This window comes from Grammomys surdaster, unplaced genomic scaffold (genome assembly GCF_004785775.1).
Source record: "Grammomys surdaster isolate TR1022 unplaced genomic scaffold, NIH_TR_1.0 100, whole genome shotgun sequence".
NCBI lineage: Eukaryota > Metazoa > Chordata > Mammalia > Rodentia > Muridae > Grammomys > Grammomys surdaster.
Window position 1 is genome coordinate 913,344 of NW_021604579.1, and position 16,467 is coordinate 929,810.

The following is a 16,467-nucleotide window of genomic DNA, read 5'->3' on the forward strand; positions in this document are numbered from 1 at the left end:
TTTAAAATGGCATCTCACTAAGTTGCCTAGTCTGGCCTTGGCTTTACCTACCATCCTCCTGCCTTAGTCTGTAGTTTAGACTTGCACTGCCACATTTGGGTACTTCTGTCTTCTGAAAATATGTTGACACTTTAAAAAAACAAAATCTTGAGGATTTGGGAAGTAGCTGATGGTTGTTCAGAACTAAACCAGGAGCAAAATGTGGGTCAGGAGCTGTAATCTAGTGAATAGCTTCTGGTTTTCTTTCATTTGCTTATAACTTTTGAGACTGGGTCTCTCTATGTAACCCTGGCTGTCCTCGCTGTCACCATGTAGACCAGGCTGGCCTTGAATTTAGAGAGATCTGCCTGCCTCTGGCTCTTAAAGGCTGGGAGTAAGGATGTGCACCACCATACTCAGCCTGATTTGTTTATAATTTTTTTGTTTGTTTTTTGTTTCTGTTTTTTTGTTTTTTTGAGACAGGGTTTCTCTGTGTAGCCTTGGCTGTCCTGGAACTCACTCTGTAGACCAGGCTGGCCTCGAACTCAGAAATCCGCCTGCCTCTGCCTCCCAAGTGCTGGGATTAAAGGCGTGTGCCACCACTGCCTGGCTTTTTTTTATAATTTTTTAAGAGTTTTGAAACAAACATTAGGATGCAAAGATTTGGCATTAAAATAATCTGCCTTTTGTGTCTTTTAAAAAATCTGGAGCTCACAGTGCTGTAGACCATTTTTACATGACCATTTTTGTTAGAGCTCATAGTGTTTGCCCTTTTTGATGGGACATTGACTGCAGTGTTCCTCAGTTCTTACTATCTCATTTACTGACACTGGTTAGTGTCAAGATTAGTTTATATCTTTTCAGGGGGCAGGTAGGACCTGATTTTTTTTAAGACGGGATCTTGTTGTATAGCACTGGTCTGATGCTTACTGTGTGCAGCCAGGGTGTCTTTCCTCCTGCTTTAGCCTCCAGAGTACTAGGATTACAAATGTGCACCTGACTTATATATTCATGCTGAGCATTGGGAATAGATAGAAGAAAACATAGTTACTGCCTTGAAGAATCTCCTGTGGTAATAAAGATGTTTTGAAAAACAAATTATAGTGTGTATAAAGTACTGTAGTATAAAATGTATGCTTAGGTATTTATTGAGAACCTACCATATTTCAGATTTGCTCAGAGTTCTTGTTTATTTCAGTACTCCTGTGAATTAATACTATTTTATCACTTCCAACAAGAAATGATCTCAGGAGTGGTTAAGTAATGTGGCTAATATCAAACAGCTAATAAAGAGGAAGCTTCTCGTCAGAAATTAGTGTTGTGGCCAAGAATGAGCTCTCAGCCGTCTGTGAGAGCTGGAAGCTTGAATTGTGTAACCTGAGTTACTGGTTTTCTCTCTTACTGATGAGAGTGCTTTTTAGGGTGAGTTGATGCAATTGTGTGGCATAGAGGGCTGCCAAGATGCAGGACCAGGGAAGAATTGAAGTTAGAGACCCAGATATCCCATGAGGCACTTAGTCTACAGTAATAGCAGCTAGGGAGGAGAAAGCTATACTAAGTGAATGGGTCAGGTTGCCAAATGCAAATTCAAGGATAATTTGTGTTCTTTTCCTACTGTGGTTTGAATTCTACTGTGGTGACTGCTGATGAGAAATAGGAGTTGAAATGTTTTTCCTGTACACTGCCAAGGACTAATAAAAAGTATGCCCAAGACCTTCACAGAGTAGCAAGGGACTTGATTGGTTTAATCTGGTACATCAAAAGCAGAGTTGAAGGGCAGACTTTTGGAACAATAAGCAGACCTCGGCTGTGACTGGTGGTGAAAGGCCTGGATTTCCGGCCTAAAAACCAGGGATTTTTAGTTCCAGCTGGGAGTCCTCTTACACAGCTCTTTACAGTGGAGGAATTGCCTGCTACAAGACTACAGGACATAAAAGAGAAATTACTGCAAAGTATTTTTAGGGCTTTATTTAGCATAAGGCTTGTTTGGTTCTGCATGATGTCTTCTCTGTAAAAATCAGAAGGTAGAATTGGATGGCATTCAGCACTTTACATGTTTTTAATTCTTACTCAAATACAGCATAATGTAATATATATATTTAGTCCCTACAGTGTATATGACCTGTATTACAGATGAGCAAACTATGGCTCAAGCTTAGTCCTTGTCATATAATTAAAAGCTAGGTAGTAAAACCCCGAATATATAGACAACCCTGTGGTTATCCCTGGTGACCTTCAGCACCCTAGTATGTTTCCAGACACAACAGTGAGCCAAGTAAAACTATTAATCTCTCTGGAGATCAGTCCTGGTGCTTATTTAACAATCAAAGTAAAAAAAAATCAGGCATCTTTCTATGTAGATCACATTGGAATTCTGAATTCTTTTGCACCATCCTCCCTGCTGGCTACATGGGATTCCGGCTATGTACTCCCATACCTGGTTCAGAGTTTTGATGTCATAGAAAGCATTTTTTCCCCATTACGCTTTCAGTAAGCTGGAGTAGAGCATTGTGATAGAGTTCTTTTGAAATGCTGAGGTCTCTGCTACCAACTTCATACATTTACCCCCAAATCGTCCTATTTTGATTTGTCGCTGATTTAAAATAAAATGCATTGCCTTGGTAGTAATCTGTGCTTTTAAAATTACTATGAATACAAAAGGTACGTTTAGATATCATAAAGACTGTTGTATGGGTATAGCTTCACTTTGATGTTATTAAGAAGGCTGAGTTTTTCTTTGATTAACTCAACCTGGATTTATTCTGTTAATAATGATCAACAAAAACCGGGAAGTAGATGGTTACAACTTTCCAAGCTTGGGCACTTTGTTTTTCTGGTTTACTGCCATAGGTTACCGTAGCAATATCTTACAGACACCGTTCACAGCCAATCAGAAGCAGTGAAATTACCTTCAATTTTTTAAATGGAACTCCATAGCCAATAGAAAATCCTTTAGATCGGAAATGTAGCGACCCTTTCTTTCCTTTTTTTAAAGAACAATTCTAAATTTGCCCTTCCTTGTTTTAGAAACGCATGAAACCATATGTGTCTGCTGCGTACATTTGCCAAATATTCCCAGTCCTTAAGTTCTTGGGTTTGAAGTGAAGAATCTGACCCCTGTTCTGCTTCTCAAGGTAACTTTAAAACAGGAAGTGTACAAAGGAGGTAACTGATGACGTGAACAGCCAATCAAGGCTTTGTATTCTTAGCTGATAAAGCAGCTCAGCCAATGGGACTGCTTTGGAGGCAAGGTTTGGTGTCAAATAGCAGGCTAGATTGAATGCCTTTGACTGTTAAAGTGGAAGGAGGCTGCAGGGCTTCATTGGAGCCTCAGAGTTTTTCACTGAGGCAGGGGTCAGCTGAAAGACAAAGAAAAATGGCGAATAGTTTGCTGGGGGGTGGGAGGACAGCTGTTCGGGTTTTCACTGGAATGAACATTCCAGACTCAGGTTTCTGCATCTTCTGCTGCCTTTTGTCCTCCGTTCTTTTGTGGGGGGGAGGGATAGGAGTGACTTAAATTCTCCCTGTCCGAGGAGATATAAATAACTCCATGTAAAATTAATGCAGTTCTCGGTAAGTTTAATTCTTTGTTTTGTGTTGAGATGATAGAGACTATTTAGCCTCAGAGAGTGTAGACAAGTTGCACTGTTTCAGAAAATGGCCACTTTACATTCCGTGCATACCTTCTTGGTGCACCTAGATTACCTTGCTCTGTTTAGATTTTGCATGCCCTTCAACTAAGGTTTTCCTAGTTTAATATCAACAAGACAGATGCAAGAAGGGCTAATCATTTTTCTTGGGCATACAAAAGCAAAGCACTTTGTCTTTGCATTGGGTAAACTTAACTGTTTTCCAAATAATTTTCCTTTGTTCAAGTGCACTGAAGCTTTTCTACAGAATACGATGAGTTTTGAGAGGTTTTGTTTTTTAATTTCCATGCACTTTATCGACATATATATTTTAAAGATAGAAGCACATTATTATTCTTTCATTTGCTTGAAAATATGATTAGGAACTGATGCAGGTTCTAATGGGGGAAGGCCCACATGCCAGTCTGAAAATTCTCCTGTAACTTTCTTGATCTACTTATCTGTCTCTAGATTTTAATAAGAATCAATTGAGTAAGTCTTCATTGTAAATTGTTCATTTTAGTTTAATGTGGTGATTAGTTTAGAGTCTAGTTAATATTGGAAGTGAGGAGCTTACCATGTTTTTGTCAGCTGTTGATTTGGTTTTTTAAAATGATTTAAGCAAATGCCTTTGTTTCCAGTATGAAGTATATAAGGGGCTTACCTACAGTTTGTGACTAGAAAAGTTAAGTATATAGGTAGCCTTTTGCCCTTGATATTTTACCCCCTTCCTTTAAGGATATGAGGGTTATGTAGATTGCTAATCAGTAACAAGTCAGCTCTTGTGAGTAGTGAAATCATCAGTCCTGTGTACTAAGATCTGTAATATGCCTGATTTTTTAAAAGCAGTTTTCTGTTTTTCCTCTTTATTTGGAAATACTGGATGAAGGTCATTGGAACACTCCTGCTGCAGACCAGTGTAGAGCAGTGAGGCAGCAGCAGTCCTGGACAGGGACAGGGGCAGGCCTGGCTAAGAGGACAACTTGGAAGGTGTTGGTCTGCCCTCGCTTGCTTCCTCTTGAGGGAAGGGTTTACCTGACAGGATCATTGGGGGTTTAAGTTTAGATATTTGCATCTGGAGTGGGATAGCAGCCCAAGTTCCTGGATGCAGGCCTCTGCCGCCACTCTGAAAAGTGACCTTGAGGAGTTGAAAGATTGAAGGACAAAGTTTGTTTATGCAGATTGGAACTGAAAAGCTTTCTTAAGATGAAAGACTACTTCTGGGTGTTCTAGTCCAGTGGTTACTAGGAATCTGTTATAGTTCAGATCAGGAGTTTTTACAGTAGTAATAGGCCTGCATTCATTCTCTTCTTTCTTCCCTTGCCTTTTCTTTCCTACCCCCAGCCTCAGGAAAATTTTCTAAATCTTTCTGATATAATTGAGTGAATTATCTAACAGACTCAAGAGTTCTTTGCATGCCATTCTGTCACCCTTGTAATCTAAAGGGTTCTTAGTGGAGAAAATGCTATTTCAGGAGTTCAAGTAGTTGTATTTGTGAAACTCCTCTTGGAGGATTGGAATGCCGATGGTAAGAAAATATTAGTTTGGGGGAATGTTAAGTCCTAAGAGAAAAGAGTATGTGGTAAATATTATGTTTTAAGTGATACTTATTTTTTGTATAGGCTATTGGTATATATTAGTTGTTTCAAGTTGTATGTATGATTTTAAAAAGAGATACTGATGAGAGGTCTGTAACAGGGATAAAAATGAAGGTGGAGAAAAAGAGAGGCTGAGGTAAAACTCTATATTCTAGAACTTTGGGGAGCTAGTTGCTTAGAGCATGTAGCCAAGTTTTCCGTCTTTTTAAGATCATCCATTACTTGGGAAAACACAGGCACACCTCTGCAAAAGCCTGAAGCAGCTAAGGTGTTTCCTGTATGTTGAAAGTTGAATGGCATTTGTGGACCCCTCATTTGATACTTTGTTGAAAGACAAATCCCCTCATTTAATACATTAGACTTGAAAATACTTTCTAGACAAAAGAGGAAAACTTTATGATAAAGAAAGAGCAAAAAACCTTATGGAATTAATCATAACTCATATTGGAAGTGGCAGGAGAGAGAGGTGAGGGCCAGGGAAGCTTGGATAGAGCCTAACACCTGGACGTTTTTAGCTTGTCCACTCTGGTGACAGACAGTATTTTGAGGCAGTAGAATGTAAATTATTTAAAGTCAAGAGGCCTGTGTTCAAATCAGCTTTGAGTATGGGCAAGTCACCTGTTCAAAATCAGCTTATAAAAATTCGGGACCTAACAGACTATTAGCTGTGTAGCTTAGTTGGTAGAGTTCCTAGCATACAGGAAACCTAGGATTTGATTTCTAGCCCTTCATAAAGCAGGGATAGTAACCCATACCTTGGGAAGGAGGAAGCAGGAGGATCAGAAGTGAAAGGTCATTCAATACCAGCCTGGGAAATATCTCAAAAAAGAGACCAGAAATAGCAATTTGGTGGGTGGGATGGTATATGTGTGTGACCTGTGTACACATGCCTTCGTGGGGGGTGGGGGGCAAGAGCTCGACACTGGGTGATTTCCTTTATCATCCACTGTTTTTCTTTTTTTTTGTTTTTGTTTGTTTGTTTTTTTGTTTTTGTTTTTTCAAGACAGGGTTTCTCTGTGTAGCCCTGGCTGTCCTGGAACTCACTCTGTAGACCAGGCTGGCCTCGAACTCAGAAATCCGCCTATCTCTGCCTCCCAAGTGCTGGGATTAAAGGCGTGCACCACCACCGCGCCCTGCCCACTGTTTTTCTTTTGAAACAGGATTTCTCAGTTAACTTGGAGCATACCAGTTGGCTAGCCTGACTGGCCAGTGAACCCCAGTATCCTTTTGTCTCTGCTTCCTTGTTATGGGATTACAAATAGGCCTGTACTACCATGCTTGACTTCTCACATGGATGCTGGGTATCTAAACTCAGGTCTTTAGGTTTGTACACACTTGCTCACTGAGCCATTTCTCCAGCCCCCATTTTCCCCGTCATTTCATAATTTTACATAAAAAAGTTTTTTACATTGTGTGTAGGTCATGATCATGCCATGCTGTACATGTAAAGGTTGTGAGACAATTTCAGTAGTGGATTCTCTCCTTCCACCATGTAGGATCTAGGGGCTTAGATTGAAAGACTTAGAGACCTTATTGCTGAGTGCCCCCCCTCCCTTCCCCTGACACCACAGTCCAGGGAGGTCTTGGGTACTCTAGTCAAGGATGACCTTGAATTCCTGACCTTTCTCCACCTCCTAGGTGTTGAGATTCTTGGTGTATACCATTTGGCTTCAGAGCTGAGGATAGAAACTAGGGCCTGGTGCCTGCAAGGCACATTATTTTGGAGGTGAGTCTTGAATGAAGTTCTGTATATTGAAAATTCTCTACACATTATGAATTACTGCATAAATATTGTCTGTTGCTGATGTAGGCTAATTGAGAGACTTAAGTGTTTAGGAAGATGGATATGACATCAAAGAAAATGCTGGTGTTGTGATATATATCTATAAAATAATGTTTGATTCTCTGACCTGCATATTCTTATTTGTGTTTACAGGATCCTATTTTTAAGTTAACTTATTTATTATTTTGTGTATGTAAGTGTGGGCATGAATAAGAAATGGCATATGTGTGGAAGACAGAAGATAACTTTTAGGAGTCAGTTCTCTACTTCTACCATGGGTTTCAGAGATTTTAAACTCAGGTTTCAACAAGTACTTGCTGAACTATCTCACTAGCTCAATCCTGTGTATTTAATGCATGTATTGAGATTATTGAACCATCATCAAGAAGGAATTTTAACCTCTATGTCAAAAATTAAGGGTCTCAGCCAGAGGATTTAGGAATTCATCATCCTCTGTTAAATAGGTAGTTGAGGGCTAACCTGTGATACATGAGGCCTGTCTCAAAAACCAAAACAGACATCAAATTAAGGACCTCAGGATAGGATGCAGTGATAGTGCTGTTTTGTTTCTAAAATATTTGTGTGTGTGTGTGTGTGTGTGTGTGTGTGTGTACACACATGTGGAGATCAGAGGATGACCACTTAGATATGGAGTTCAGGGATTAACCTCAGGTCCTTAGACTTGCCTGCCAAGTGCTCTTTACACACTTGAGTCATCTCCTGCCCCTCCCCCCCTTATTTTTAAAATGGAATGCTGGTTTAAAAAATGTCATTAAACTTAGGAGCTTCTCTGAGTAAAGACTGGAAAGCCTGTTCTGATTGGATACTGAGGTATGCATTTTATTTTATGTGGGTAAGTTCTTGTTGCTGATTGCTTAGCAGAGGTTTTGTTTGTTTGTTTGTTTTTTGTGTGCCAAATATTTATAAAGTACACTGGAGTCTTTTTGTTTGCTTTGAGGTCGTAGTCTTTCTGTCTTCAATTATTTGGGAGCTTGAGAAGTAGTTATACCTTGTAGAATAGTAGAGAGCAAGTAAATATTGGAAGAAAATAGGACTGATTAATATCTAAGCATGAACATAAATTTGACACAGTTGGAACTGTGTGATGATTCTGTAGTGATAGACTCTCATGGAGGCATCTTTCACACCTATTTTTACATGTCTAGTATTTCCTATTTTTAGGATTATGTGCCCCCTCCCAGTTATTTTATATTTTGTGATTTTTTTTTTATTTCCTGTCCTGTTAAGTTACTTCCTCTCTGGCATGATCAATCTGAGGCATTGATTTTGGCCTATCTTATTTCATTTTATTTTTTGGGCATTGAAAAACTTAATTCAGATAGTAAGATTCAGCAAAGCTAACATTAACTTAACTGAGTAATACCCCAGTTCCTGGACAGTGTATGCTTGAAACAATAGCCTTGATGACTAGGCTTTTTATTCCTAAAATTAGATTATGCCACCTTTTCAAGAAGCCATGTACTGAGGTTGTAGAGATGGCTCAGTGGTTAAGAACACTTGCTGCTCAGAGGATTGAGTTGAGTTTCCCACAACTATATAGTGGCTCATCACCACCTGTGACTCCAAAATAGGCCTCTTCCCTCCCTGTCTTCAGACACTTGCCATGCATGTGGTGCATATACATAAATGCAGGCAAAATATGCATACACATGAAATAAAAATTAATTAATCTGAAAAAGGGTAAAACCAAACAGAAAAAAACCCAAGTTGTATACTTTTTGGAAGGGTTTCAGGAATCAAAAAAGCATTATTGCTGGTCTGATTTTGTTTTGTGTTTTGTTTTTCTTCCACACACACACACACACACACCCAGTACTAGGTATTAAATCAAGAACCTTATAAAGGTTAGGTTAGCCTTCCACTACTGAGCTACATTCCTTAGCTCCTAAAAATCATTCTTGAAGCAGATTGTGGTTGTCTTTGTGAATCAGATTATTTTAGCCCAGATTTATCCCCAGAGTTTGATTAATGCTAAATTAGGCTGAAAGAATAATTTAGGCAAGCACTGTAGCACATCTGCAGCTCCCTGGAGTCATGGGATCTAGTCTAGTTTTTCTTGGAACAATTGAGGCCAGAGAAAGTTGGGACTGTATTAAGATTTCAAGTTTTTAGTGACTGGCCTGTGTTAAAATCAGAGCTTTTAGTCTCACTCAATTCATTGCATGTTTGTTTTAACTCCTCTGGGTAGTTTTATCTTTTGTGTTTCTTTTGGTACACCTGTACAGGACACAGAAAGAACAGAGAAGTAGGCCATGCAGGAGGTTCAGTAGTCTACATGTAGATCTGTGGTTCAGATGTTTGCTGTGGCAGCAGACCTAGTGTCCCTTTGGGGATTGAAAATCTCTTGCCTCAGCCAGTTGCTTGTTCTGAAAACTGAGAATCAGCCAGGAGGCTAATGGTGCCCACCTGGCTGAGGTGTCCCAGAGAACGGAGTGACATTTATGCATTACAAAGAAGTAAGGTACACAAGCCTGGTACCTGCATGCCACCTCATGCTTTTTACTCTTACTTGTTATTAATACACTTCAAGGGTGAGCTGTTCATACATATGTTTGGTCCTAGATCTTCAAATGAGTCTTAGAAGGTGACATTTTAATGAAATAAAGATTTTTAACATTTGACAAGACTAAAGTGGGAATCATTGTTTGAGTATGCCCAAAGTAATACTTTATGCCAACTTTCCCTACCTCAGCAAAATGGCGTTTTTGTGTGTGCTCATGGGTAGCTGTGAATTTTTGTCCTTTGTTTGTTTTTGGTAGCCTGTTTCTTGAAGTTTTTCTAACCACTATCATATATTTAAATGAAAAATCAGTTTAATGAAAGAATGAAGGATTGAATCATACAACTTATAAAATATTAAGTCCTGAAATATACTGTGATTGAAATTGATTATAGACACAGCTATGTAGTATATACTTCATGTCTGCATTATGCAAAACTTTTCTTTTCCATTTCATCTGTTCTTAGTATTAAGGCCAGCTCTTTAGAGCATAGTCAGTTTCTACTTGTGTATTATCCTCATCTCCTGTCTCTCTATTCAGTAACTGACCCAAAGTACATTAAGAGGGCAGCTGAAGGATAAATAGCAGGTAAAATTTATTATAAAAGAAGAACTAAAGGAAAAACACACCTGTGAGTAATGGTAAAGTTGCATATAACATAGTTTGTGTTTCTTTGTTCAAAGGAAGAAAGACGGTGTAAATAACCAATCCAGCTGGTGTGCTGATTTACTTTTGTTGTTGTTACTGAAAGTACTGTCATTTGGCTCCCATTTCCATGGTATTAATTACATAGAAAGCTGAATGGAAGACTGTATGGCTAGAAATATTTGGATAAAACTAGGATTTCCTTTCTCTACCTATACTATATGATTCTTTCCTCTGAGGAGATACTGATGCTTTACACATTTTTCACAATAGTTCTTTAGTTCTACATATTTTTTGTGTGAAGATTTAAAATGCACAAGTAAAATTTTACTCCAGATCTAACAGTCTGGTGGGGAGACATACAATGTACACCAAATATTAGGAACGGATATGCAAAGAGCAAGGGAAGGAAATAGAATTCAAAGGGTGTGTTATGGGTTGGAATGTAGCTCAGTTGGTAGAGTATCTGCCTACCTAGTATTCATAAGGCTTACCCCAAGTGGTAGTAGTATGACTCTGCACTCCTAGAAATGGGGTAGATATTGGAGGATCATAAGTTTAAGGTCATTTTCAGCTGTATAGAGCAGTCAAAGCTAATCTAAGCTTAAAAAAAAAATCAAGAGAGGAGACCTGAGTTTAGTAAGGCAGACATTAAACTGGCTCTATCAGACTTAGGAGATAGGAACAAGACTGAGGCATTAAGAACAAGGTCATGACTCACAGTGCACCTTTTGCACTGAGGAGAGCAGTAAATAGGTCACTCTGCTCAGAGTATAAAGAGATGAGTAAATGACAGGCAGGAGTAGTAACAGTGTCTAGAGAAGTTGGGGTCAGGTGTTGAAAAGGCCTTGTTATTGAGATTGATTTCTGTTTGACATTAGTGACTGTAGAAGATGTGGGATAGTAGGACTGCTGTACTTTTTCAGTAATGTGCTCTCACTAAATTTGTTGTTGCACATCCTATGTAAAATGAAGATGGTGCTAGAAATTTTGTGATTTTTATTTTAACTTGATCTTTTCTTGAATATAAACTTTGTAGATGACAATGTCACTTGTGACAATGTCACTTGTGACAATGTCAAATGATTGAACATGTCTGCTAGAGGCTTGTGAGGAAGGTTAGAGTAGTTGGTAATGTAAGTGGCTTAGAATTATACTTAGTTCACAGTGATGGCTAAATGGGGTATTAGCTATGGTCATTGTAATGATCATTTTTATTATCATCATCATATTTATTATTATTTCATGGGGATTATTGAGGCCTGAATAAAATGGTGGCAACATGAAGAAAGGTTAGGTGAGGACACTACTGTTGAACATTGTCATTACATTCATGTAACCTGAGTGACAGTCTGAATGACTAACACATAGGAACTTAAAGGGGATGAAACAGGTTTGAAGAAAAGATAAATTTGAATTTGAACTCGGGGAATTTCTAATTGAAAATGTCCGGTGGGTAGATTGTATATTTAGGACTGGACATTGGGAAATATAAAAATTGGTAGTATATTTGGATATTCTCATTGTCTTCTCCCTTCTTCTTCTGTGACAGTGCTGGCAATTAACTCTATCTGTGACCTTGTGCCTAGTAGGCAAGTGTACCACTGTTAAGCTATTATTCCTAGCCAATAATAATTGGAATTTAAACTCAGTAATTATAGCTAATCTAGGTGACAGATAAGAGAGAATCAAGGGAGAGAATGGTTAGAAATTACTAATCTTCATATCAGAGCATACAAAAGTGTTGGACCCCTGGGGTATGGTGGTACATGCCTTTAGTCTTACTGCACAGGAGCCAGAGGTAAGAGAGTCTCTGAATTTAAGGCCAACCTGGTCTAAATAGAGAATTTGAGGCCAGCCAGTACTACATAGTGAGATCTTGTCTCAAACAAACAAACAAATCCAAAACAGACAAATAAAACAACCATGCTAGAGAGTGCCTATAACTAGGCATCCATAACAAGGTAGACATGTTATTTAGCCCTTCCTTATCTTCCTCAGAATGTTTGAGAACCATGTGTGCATGATACATGGGGGCATCATTTTAGGCTCATGGGATATATGCAAGAAGCTAGTACTGACTTTTCTTTGTGTCTTGACCTGCAAGAGAAACACAGCTCTAAAACCCAGAATGTGCAGATACGCCCTTGATCTTACTGGGTAGTTCCTTGAGATGTGTATGTACAGAAATGTACATCTCCATCTAGTGCAAAGATTAGATTCCTGGGTTGCACTGGATTTAGTGTTACTGATACTAACTTTGACAAGTCTGAAGTGTGAAGCCAAGGAAAAGTACATGTGTAGGAATTTGGCAGTGCTTGTTTAGCAAATGATTTACATCCCAAAAGAGTCTCAACCCACATGTTGAGAACTACTGATCTATAAGATCTAGCAGAATTTTCACTATAAACTACCTGTATTAAGTTTCTAGGTTAAATATATTGTAATTATCTTCAATCGAAATGAAAGACAGTAAGGAACTTGTCACTAGAGAATTAATGGTAAGTTTCCAGCTGTCTTACTTGGTTATTTTTATCCTGAACTCTTGTGACTTTTTTTTTCCTGGTAATTAACTGGCCAGATGCCTATGCAGCTACTCTCAATAATAGCTAAGCTTGTGACACTGTGACATATTTATATGAATCAGTGATTTAGTATTCTTATTTGGTATTTACTAATATAGGTAGGAAAGAAAGTGATCTCCATTTTGAGGGTATGGAAGCAGGGGACAGAACCTGATGAAATGAGCCCAGTGCTCTCTACACTGCACTTTCTTATTGTATAGAAAAACAGTGTTTTTATGGGACCCAGTTGTCTCTGTTTTCCCTTTCTCGTGAGAACTTTCCTACCAGAAGACAGAGGCTTGCTTTTTTTTTTTTTTTTTTTTTTTTTTTTGGAAGTGGGGCTGGGGAGACAGGGGGATTACCAAAAATTCAATACCATATATATGTGTCTGTGTGTGTGTGTAGATAGATAGTTAGTGAGGACCTCCCCACCCCCCACCCCATACTCCCTGTCTAAAAAAAAGACAGGGTAGGGGCAAAAGCCAGGTAGTTGGTTGCACATGCCTTTAATCCCTAATCTCAGCACTGGAGATCTCTGAATTCAAGGCTAGCCAGGGCTTCACAAGGCAGAAATCCTGCCTTGAAAAAAACAAAACAACAAGAAAATCCAGCCAAAGGGACACAAGAAAATTTCTTAAGAGTTCTCAGTCGTGTATTATGTAAATGATCATGTAGGGAACAAATGCATAGGAAGATTGAATTACTTTGAAATCTTTTGAAAAAGGTGGCTTTAGCCTCTTTTCAGAACAAATTACTGGTAGATACTTAGGGCAGTAATACATATTTGGGGAATTGCCTTCTGTGACTCCTAAATTCACTACAGTCATACAAATAGATGCTTTCCAAAACAAATACTTGGTTAGCGATTCTGTGGTAATTTTCAGCCATACAGGGCCACAATTTGTAGTATGTATTGGGTTCTTCACTTAAACATCAGAGATCAGTATTTTTAGATGAGAAATAACTAAACAGTCTGCTTTAGATATCCTAGCTATGATTTATAATTCTTGCTTTACCCCTAGTGAAATAATTAGAACAAAGGGAATCTGTGCAGCTGCTGAAACATCTATAATAGAGGACTGACTAAGGCTGAGTTTACCAAGCCCAAGAAAGTGAATTGGGTCTACAAGGTTTTTCAATTTCCACTATTGACTGGTAACCCATTGGTCTAATCCTAGTCCTTGAAGGATTCTGCAGCTTACCAAATTTGGAAACTTTAAACTTAAAATAATCAGTTTCGACCTTGAAATACATAATCTGGCATTATAGATCTCTATTTTTCAAAATGATTAGAAACAATAAGATAAATATGTGTTCCAGCATGAGAAAATCCATAAATTCTTAAGTTGTTTTTTTTTTTGGTTCTTTTTTTTTTTTTGGTTTTTTTTCGAGACAGGGTTTCTCTGTGTAGCCCTGGCTGTCCTGGAACTCACTCTGTAGTCCAGGCTGGCCTCGAACTCAGAAATCTGCCTGCCTCTGTCTCCCAAGTGCTGAGATTAAAGGCATGCGCCACTACCGCCCAGCTTAAGTTTTATTACAAATTAAAGAAAAAGATTTATTTTTATTGCTCTGTATGTGTGTGTATGTGCTCACAGTGGCCAGGAGAGGGCAACAAATCCCTTGGAGCTGGAGTTCAGGAAGTGAGCCTCCTGAAGGGGATGGTAAGACCTAAGCTCCACCCTCAAAACACAGATATCTTTCTTTGTTGTTGCTTTGAGACAGGGTCTCAGCTGTGTAGGCCTAGCTTTCGAATAGTTGTCCACTTAAACTGGGCTGACCTTGAGCTCACAAATCCACCTATCTCCTGAGTGTTGGAATTAAAGGCATGCACCACCATGCCCAGTTTGAATAACCAGTCTTAACAAAAGAGAACTTGAATGAAGAAGCACAGGACTATCCAGGCAGGAGGATGACTGTAGGTTTAAGGCCAGCCTATGAGGCTGGATGTTGTGGCATTTGCCTGTAATTCCACTGCTGGAAAGGTGGAGACAGGCGGATTGTAGCCTATCTAAATGAGTCATCGACTCCAGTTCAGTGAGAAATGCTATCTCAGAAGATAAGGGTCTGGAGAGATGCTTTAGCAAGTAAGAACGCTGACTTCTTCCGGAGGACCTGTGTTCAGTTCCCAGCACCCACATGTGATAGCTCACAACTGTCTATAATCCAGTTACAGGGAGGGATCCAGTGCCCCTTTCTGTCCTCCAAGGATACCAAGCATGTAAATAGTGCACTGATATACATGCAAGCAAAACACTAATACACATTTTTTTTTAAGTGAAAATATGGTAGTGAGGCCTGGAGATACAACTTAGTACGGGTGTTTGTTTTGCCTCGCATATATTGAGCCTTGGGTTTGATTCTCAGCAACTCATAAAGTAGGTCTGGTGTTACAGAAGGTGGAAGTAAGATGGATGATAAATTCAAGGGATGGTATAACAAGTTCAAGTCCAGCGTCATACACAAGAGTACAGGACATGGGTTCAAATTCCAGCTCTGACATCTACTTACCACATGGCCCTGGCCAGATCTCTCAGTCTACCTAGATTAATCTGTCAAATGGGAGTATATTTGTACCTGTCCTCAGTTTCTTATGTTTGTACTGAGGACCAAATAAGTGAATGTGAAGCTACTTCAAAAAGTATAAAGGAGAAGACTGTAGAAATGACTCAGTCAGGCATGGTTTTCTTTTTTGTGCAAGCATGAGGATATGAGTAGGGATTCCCATATTCATAAAGGAAGAAAAGATATTGTTTGAGGCTAACTAGTAAATGTATTAAATGTCTTTACAGTTGGAAAGGAAAGGTAAGTTTTTTATTTATGGTAGACCCCAAATCCTTAAACAGTAGTTATAGTCCATGAAATGGCCCCCAGAATTCTTGCTTTGTGTGTCCAGGAGTTTAAATAAAGATAGACCGAGGTGGATCTTTGTTTACTTTTTTCTTTTATTATTAAAAAAAAAACCAAACAAAACTTTTATGGTGGTTTGCTTCAGTGCCCACACACTTGTCCATGCAATGCCTGAGGAGGCCAGAGGAGGGCGCCTGGAGCCTCTAGAACTGACATTACAAACAGTTGTGAGTTGCTGCATAGGTACTGGGAATTGAATGTAGGTCCTAGAAGAGCAGTCACTGTTATTAACCACTGAGCCCTCTCCTTCCTCCACCCTCTCCCACCACTCTCAGACAAAGCTCACTATGTGGCTTTGGGTGACCTAAAGCTCATTATGTAGACCAGGCTAACCTCAAACTCAGAAATCTGTGTGCCTGCTGTTGACTCCTAAGTGTTAGAATTAAAGGTACTCCCATTCAGAGCTTACTTCAGAGTCCAAAACAGAATAATTCTTTTGGTGATAGGGCTAAGTGGAGTCTGATAGTGTGGTAGCTGCTCTAGACTCCACGTTCTGATTACTTCTACAAGATGAAATAACCTTACACTATCAGTTTATACAAGTCTAAAGCGTCAAAAGAGATGCATTCTAAAGGTACGTGTTTCTGGATTAATTTAGAGGGAAGACCTGCATCTGTACTGATCATGGTGGAGTTGTTGGAATGGAGACATGGTACTGCTCTGAGACTGTTGAGGCCAGGAGTAGGTGTCTGTTGCTGAGCAAACAATAGTGGCTCTAAGAAGTTAAGTGATTTGCCCAAGTTCATAAACATACAGGAATTGTTATTAAGAACCCCCAGATCCAATGTACTTTAACTTGTGCCCCCTTACTCCCACTGTTCATAGTTGCTGATGTGTCAA

General features: G+C 39.1%; 1 protein-coding gene across 5 annotated transcripts in view; it reads left to right on the top strand.

The window, feature by feature from the left end:
- Nucleotides 1–16,467, top strand: part of Nfyc (nuclear transcription factor Y subunit gamma) — a 63,381-nt gene that overhangs the window by 7,245 nt on the left and 39,669 nt on the right. Inside the window, exon 1 of one of the 5 annotated variants that reach the window (XM_028785057.1) lies at nucleotides 2,908–3,113. The exons of 2 other annotated variants lie outside the window; for them this stretch is intronic. The gene's annotated coding sequence lies outside the window, so the exon portion shown is untranslated. Of the gene's footprint in view, nucleotides 1–2,907; nucleotides 3,114–3,262; nucleotides 3,553–16,467 lie in introns of those variants that run through there. 2 more of the 5 variants (XM_028785092.1, XM_028785074.1) reach the window with 2 other exon arrangements.